Source organism: Diceros bicornis, chromosome 25, assembly GCF_020826845.1.
Source record: "Diceros bicornis minor isolate mBicDic1 chromosome 25, mDicBic1.mat.cur, whole genome shotgun sequence".
NCBI classification, from domain to species: domain Eukaryota; kingdom Metazoa; phylum Chordata; class Mammalia; order Perissodactyla; family Rhinocerotidae; genus Diceros; species Diceros bicornis.
Window position 1 is genome coordinate 23,833,947 of NC_080764.1, and position 7,861 is coordinate 23,841,807.

Below are 7,861 nucleotides of genomic sequence, written 5' to 3' on the forward strand. Positions count from 1 at the left end.
TCTACCTTAAAAAAAAAGTTATTTTAGTGGACATGTGTTGTTTTTTTTTCCCCACCCAGATCTCATTCACTCGTCTCCTGATTAAAATTAAAGCACTCCAAATTTCTTCTGAAGAAGCCACCTCCACCCCTTCCTTATTCCATGCCTGAGCATACGACCCAGGTGTAGCCAAGCTCAGCGTTCCAGCCGTCCGCCACCCCCATGGGCTACAGAGTATTCTTCATCAGAACTGTTATTAATTATTCACAATTTGGGGGTCCAGTGCAAAACAAAAGTTTGGGGCCCCTTATTCAAAACTTATTAAAAATTTTAAGATAATGTTAGCAGAACATTAAACCAAGCACAGGGCCCTTTGAAATGCAGGACCTCAGCAATTCTACGCAGGTCACACGTCCATGAAGCCATCCTGCTCTTCATTCCTTATTTCCATCTACTGTCATTTTTCTTCTACTTGAAGGTCTTCCTTTACCTTTTTTATAGTGTGGGGCTGCTGGTAAAAAGACCATTTTGCCTTCGCTTTTGAAAGCTAGTTTTGCTGGGAATAGAGTTCTAGGGTAACGGTACTTTAAAGATGTTGCTACACCATCCTCTCTTTTACGTTGTTTCTGACAAGAAATCTGCTGTTATCTTTTCTTTTCTTTTCTTGTTTTTTGTTTCTTGTTGTTGTTGTTCCTCTATACATAACATATCTTTTTTTCCTGTAGCTGCACTTAAGGTTTTCTCTTTATCACTGTCTTTGAGCAATTTGACTATGAAGTACTTAGACATAGTTTTCTTCACGTTTCTTTCGTGTGAAGTTTCTTGAGCTTCTTAGATGTGAGGTGTATAGATTTCATCCACGTTGGAAAACTTTTGGTCATTCTTTCTTTCTTACTTTTTTTTTTTTTTTTTGGTTTCCCGTGAAATAATTGTATTTCTTTTTTTTTCCCCTTCAACTTTTCAAAACTTTTTTTTATAGAAGTATAACATACATACAAAAGTCCATATATATCATAAGTGTACAGCTTAATAAATTCTCACACAAAGAGCACACACATGTAACTAGCACCCAGAACAAGAAAGAGAAAATTACCAGTAGCCAAAAGGACCCTTCCAGTCGCTAGTCTTCCCATGCCTCCCAAAACAACTACCATCCTTACTTCTCACAGCAGAGTTCAGTTTGCTTGTTTTTGTACAGTATATTCTTGCATGAATTTCTTCCATTTACATTACATTGCATGCAGTCATAAGACTGTTCATCCTCTCTCACTGCTGTATAATATCCTCAACTTGTTTTTACAGCTTTGAGATATAATTCATATATCATACAATTCACTTGTTTATAGTGTGCAATTCAATCATTTTTAGTTTAGTCAAAAGAGTTGTACAACCATTACCACAATCATTTTTTTTTGTGGTCAAAACACATAAAATTTACCATCTTAACCATTTTTAAGTGTACAGTACGGTAGTATTAATTATATGCACATTGTTGTGCAACAAGTCTCTAGAACTTTTTCATCTTGCAAAACTGAAACTCTATATCCATTGAACAACTCCTCTCTTCCCCCTCCCCTTAGCCCCTTGAAAACACCATTCTACTTTCTGTATCTAAGAGTTTGACTACTTTAGATACCTCTAAAGGTAAGTGGAATCATACAGTATTTGTCTTTTTGTGACAGGCTTATTTCCCTTCGCATAGTATCCTCAAAGTTCATCAATGTTGTAGCATATGACAGGATTTCCTCCTTTTTAAAGCTTAATATTATTCCATTGTATGTTTATACCACATTTTGTCTATCCATTTATCTGCTGATGGACATTTAGGTTGCTTCTACCTCTTGGTTACTGTGGATAACGCTGCAATGAACATGGGTTTGCAAGTATCTCATCAAGATCCTGTTTGTAGTTCTTTTGGATATGTGCCTAGAAGTGGTATTGTTGGATCGTATGGTAATTCCATTTTTAATTTTTTGAGGATCCTCCATACTGTTTTCCATATCAGCTGCAGCGTGATCATTATTTCTTAAAATATAGTTTTCTGTCCCCCTGCTTATCTCTCCTTTCTTTGGAAACTCCAATTATATGTATATTAGTCCATTTGAAGTCGGGCCACACTCAGCAATGCTCTATCCATTTTTTTCAATACTCCTCTCTGTGACTCAACTGGATAGTTTCTATTGCTATGTCTTCGAGTTCACTAATCTCTTCTTCTTATAATATCTAATCTGCCTTTATTACCATCCAATGTATTTTTCATCTCAGAGATTGTAGTTTCCATCTCCAAAGGTTAGACTTGAGTCTTTTTCATATTTTCCACATCTCTATGTAACATGCTCAATCTTTTCTCTATTCATTGGACATATGGAATGCAGTTATAGTAACTGTTTTAATGTCCTTGTCTTCTAATTCTAACATCCGTGTCAGTTTTGGGTCAGTTTGGATTGATTGATTTTTCTCCTCATTGTTCTTGACATGCCTAGTAATTTTTATTACATGCCAGACATTATGAATTTTACCTTGTTGGGTGCTGGGTATTTTTGTATTCATGTAAATATGCTTAAGCTTTGTTCTGAGACACAGAGAAGCTCCTTGGATGCACTTGGATCCTTTCCGGTCTTGCTTTTAAGGTTTGTTAGGCAAGACCAGAGCATCCTTTACTCTATGGCTAATACTTCCACACTACTGAGGCAAGATGCTCCTGAGTATTCTAACAATGTCCTGTGAATTTCATGGCTTCCCAGTCTGAATAGCACAAACTATTACCAACCCTGTTTGAATTCTAGACACTATTTCCACTAATCTTTCCAGGTGGTGTTTTATCTGGCCTCAGATAATTTCCTCATATGTATATGCTGATCAGTATTCTCTCCTCTCTAGTACTTTGCCCAGAAAACTCTGGCCACTTTAGTCCCCCTGGACTCTCAGCTCCATCTTCTCAATTCAAACAGTCTTCCAGGCTCCTTCTGGGTTCCTTCTCCCTGCAGCATCGCCTGGGAATTCTCTCAAGGTGGTAAACTAGGGCAATTATAGGACTCACTTTGTTTATTTCTCATCTCTCAGGGATCAGTTTCCTTCGTTGCCTCATATCCAATGTCTTGAAAACCAGTGTTTCACATTATTTTGTCTAGATTTTTAGTTGTTTTAGCTGTGGGTAGGGGGGTAAACCCAATTCCTGTTACTCCATCTTGGCCAGAAGCTCAAGTCCATCTACTTATGTTAATCCCTGTAGGCTATGGCCCCATACCTAAACAACTGAATCAAAATCTTTGGTGATGGCATCTAGGCATCAGGAGTGTTCTAAAAGCTCCCCAGGTGATTTTAATGTGCAGCCTGGGTTGAAAACCACTGCTGTAATCAGTGGGGAGCCATTAAAAGGATTTTAATCAGGGAAAGGACATGATCAGAAGCAGTAGGCAGGAGCCAGAAGTCGACACACTTAAGAAGGAAGAGCTGACTGTGAGGGAAGGGGAAGCTGAGTCAGCTGATTCTGCTACACAGCTATTTCTGGTCATGAATGTATTAAGCGTGACAGCAATAAAACCTGTAGGCCTCCTTAGAACCCGAGGGTATCCCTGAATTCGAAGACCATAAATATAGAGGCAATTTTCATCATTATGACTCCACGTATCAAGAAGAAGGTAAATTACAGTTAGAATTCAAAGGAAGGCGAGGACAAATATAATACATTTCAGAAATGCTTTTCAATAGTGGCTAAAATTGTTTCAGTTTAACCCTTAAAAGGCTAAGCCTTGGTTATGAGAAAATTTTACTTAGTTTATCAAGTAAAGGGTAGGACATATGGTATGTCACTGTTCGAATGCACCCTCTCTTCTTGCATCTTTATCTTGGAATCACGTCACTTGACTTTGAATCTTATATCTGCCACTCAGTGTGTGACCTTAAAAAAGTCACTTACTGACCCTGGGCTTCGGTTCCTCATTTGTAAGTAGAGGATAATATCCACCCTGCTGTCTTCATAGGTCTCCTGTGAGACTCAAAATCACATGAGAGCTTTTTATTATCCATCTCCTTCTCGTCTCTCCCTGTCTTATTTTTCTTTTGCCTCCACGTTTTTCTTTCTCTCTTCCCCAGACCCTTCTCCCCAAGTTAGGCTGAGCTGGCCAGCTCCCTTGGAGCATGCTTTCACAGCGTAGTTGCCATTTGCTTCTCATTCTTGGTACTCACCCCTGAGATATAGATAGCCCTGTTTAATCTGCAGACTCTGGTCTCTAGGAATCCTGCTCGGCCTCTCTATTCCCTCAAATTCCAGCCCCTGTCTCCTGCCCTGGCCTCTTAGCCTCCCAGCTTGCCCAACAAGGATCATCATTCCCTACCAGCCTTGTCAAAACCCTCCCTGCTTAGTCCTGCTCAAAATCTTTCGACTCCTGGAGCGGGTAAATGTGAGACAGAATGGCTTTCTCAGCTTTCTGTAGCAACATTTAGGGTAAAGCTATAGAGGATCTTTCCCCTTCCCTCCCCCTTCTTTGTCTAACTATGCCCAGGTACAGAATTGCTAATGTCTTTTTCCCCCAACTACAGAGCATTAGCCCTTGACTCTCAGCCACCTAGTTCTCTTTATTCTAGAAGCAAAAGACCTTGGGGCAGAGCAGGGTAGTGGGTCAGAGGTTAGGGATATACTCATTCTCAATTTATCTTCCATAATCTTAAACCGTTCTAGAATCTATTCCAAAGTTTAGGCTTGATGATCCATAAGAGTGGGAACTTCTGACTGCTTTTTGAAGTAGCTCAGTATTTCCTTTACATTGAAACTGCTCCTTTTAAATATATAGTATCATTAATTATAATGAAGTCAATTTTTCATTCTGTATTTTGTTCAGATTTCTAGTATGATATAAGGAGTTTTGTTTCCTTAAGAACTTTTTTTGGGACATATTTAGGGCAGAGCCTATTGCTAAGGAGATTCATTTGTGTTTCAGTTAAATAGGTAAATGGAGTAAACTGGCTCTGTGCTTCTAGGATCTTGAGAGGGAAATATTCTAATGAATTATTCTGTAGTGTAGAAAATAAAAAAGGAAAAAGTCCTCCATAAAATGCAAATACAAAACTTTTCATACTATCATGATGCAGAAATGCTTGGGGTCTTCCTTGGGAAAAGATGTGAGATCATACCAAAAAGATGGCTTCTACTTAGGTAGACGAAAGGGAAGCCAAAGAAGTCTTTTCGTTAGAAGAAAACTATTAAGAATTTTGAAGCCTGACATTAGAGCTGCCAGAGAAGAGATTAACAATAAATAAAGATTCAGAGTAAATCATAAAGGTTAACATTATCACCAAGTAAGTATATGAGATTACTGTTATAATCTACCGATTATGAAAACAATTCAAAGCTGGGGAGGAAGGAGGTGAGGTAGGTGATTTTGTGGCTTAGGATTTATATCTGCCTTAAAAATATTTAGGGTTGATTTAGCGTTTAAGTTTAGCTGTTTTACTAAAGAGATGTGTTATGTTAAATTGGATGTCTGTGGTCCCAAATTATTTTTTACCTCAAGCAAAAAGCTGTTACCTTGAACCTGAGAAAGCATGAAAATTCCTTAATGTAGACTTTATGTCTGGCACCCTGCTGCCACCTGGTGGCAGCATATCTAAAGTGTAGGGCAAGTGACTCGTAAAACAATTTCTTAAATGCAGAAACTAACTGCAAAACAGAAATTATTCAGTGCCAGTTTTATATCAATCCCTGTTTCTAATATTAATGTAATAAAACATGAGCCAAGAGAGTTTTATTTTTGTAGATATCAGTCAAAGACCATATACCTAAAACTGTTTAACAAAATGGGAAAAACCCTTTACTGTGCATTCTATCAATTAGATTAATTTGGGATAAGAGTGCCCTTTTAAGTGTGTGTGTGTGTGTGTGTGTGTGTGTGTGTGTGTGTGTATTCTCTAGCAGAGTCTTTCTTACTTTTGTAGAGGTTGCTTTTTTGAGATTAGATTTCCTAAAACTTGAATAGGATCATTATCCTTTTAAAAATTCTATTTCTTTTTCTTTCTTTTTTTTTTTGTGAGGAAGATCAGCCCTGTGCTAACATCTGCCAATCCTCCTCTTTTTTTTTGCTGAGGAAGACTGGCCCTGGGCTAACATCCGTGCCCATCTTCCTCCACTTTATTTATTACTTATTTATTTTGTGAGGAAGATCAGGCCTATGCAAACATCTGCCAATCCCCCTCTTTTTGCTGAGGAACACTGGCCCTGGTCTAACATCCATTCCTATCTTCCTCCACTTTTTTTTTTTTTTTGTGAGGAAGATCAGCCCTGTGCTAACATCTGCCAATCCTCCTCTTTTTGTGCTGAGGAAGACTGGCCCTGGGCTAACATCTGTGCCCATCTTCTTCTACTTTATATGGGATGCCGCCACAGCATGGCTTGCCAAGCAGTGCGTCAGTGCACGCCTGGGATCCAAACCGGCGAACCCTGGGCCGCTGCAGCGGAGCGCACGCACTTAATCGCTTGCGCCTGGCCCCTAAAAATTCTATTTCTTAGTAGCTGTGGGAAAAATTACAATAAGTATTTTACAGTCCTTACCCTCAAAAGAACTTCCAGACTAATGGGGAAGATGGCCATTTACACTAGCTGCAGGAGGAGTCATATGAAGGGGAACCAAGTATAAAAGTGGTCTCTGCATCTCAAATTGGAACACAGGGTCTTTTCCTGATTTGGGAGTGGAGGTGGACAGGAGGAAAGGTGGGATGGAGAGACCAGTAGAGTAAATAGCAAGCACGGATGGTAAAAGCAAAGGGGCTCTAAAAGCAATCTTCCAGGATTTGACTCCACCTCTATTTCTTATCATTTTACTACCTTGGGCAAGTCACTTCACCTTCTCTAAGCTTCACTTTCCTTGCCTCTAAAATTTGGATAATCTTCTAGATAATATTGTCGTCAGGATTAAATAAAATCATCTAGTAAAGCATTTTGCACAATGCTTTGCAAATAGAAAGCACTCAGTTTTTGTTTAATGGAGGGGCAGCTTCCAAGATCCTAAGATATATGAGAAGCCGTAGCAGTTCTCCATTGCCACAGCAATGTTATGCAACAAACTGTCTGAAAAGGCAGTGGCTTAAAGCAATAAGCATTTGTTTAGCTCATGAGTCTGTGGGTCAGTAGTTTAAGCTGAACTTGGCTGGAAACTTCTGATCTCAGCTGGTTCCCTCCCATTAGGCAGTTGGCTCTGGTCTGCTGGAGCGTGAGAGTCAACTTATCTGGGATGGTCTCAGCTGAGACAACTGGGGCAACTTGGTTCCATTCCATGTGCCCCGTGCTCTAACATGCTCTCCCAAGCGTGTTCTATGGCAAAGACAGAGAGAGAGACACGAAAATGTGCAAGCACTTACTCAAGCCTCTGCTTGCTTCATATCTGCTAACAACTGGCCAAAGGAAGCTACATAACCAACTCAGAATCAAGTAGAGGGGAGAATGTATTTCACCTCTTGATAGAAGGAGCTGAAAAATCTCGTAGTAAATGGCTTAGATGCAGGTCAGGATGAAAAATTGAGGCCATTAGTGCAATCAGTCCACCACAAAAGAGAAGTTTTGATTAGAGAAAAGAGAGAACTTTAGAGTTATGGATGGTTTTATCATTGTTTCTAAGTCTCCAATCAGAATATGTAAAATCAAAACCATCCAGAAAATCTAAAATGATTAGTGGTGCTAATGTGTGGGGGCCCATAGGGAAAAAACAAAAAGATGTAGAGAGGATACTATACTAGAGGGCTTAAATGTATGGAAAATTTGTGAACAGGGACCCCCAACTAACATTCAACAACAAGAGGATAATAACAGATTATAAACACACTATATGATGATAGATTTGCTAGATCTATAAAAAGCTGAAAAACTGTTGAATTAATTGACCATCAAACT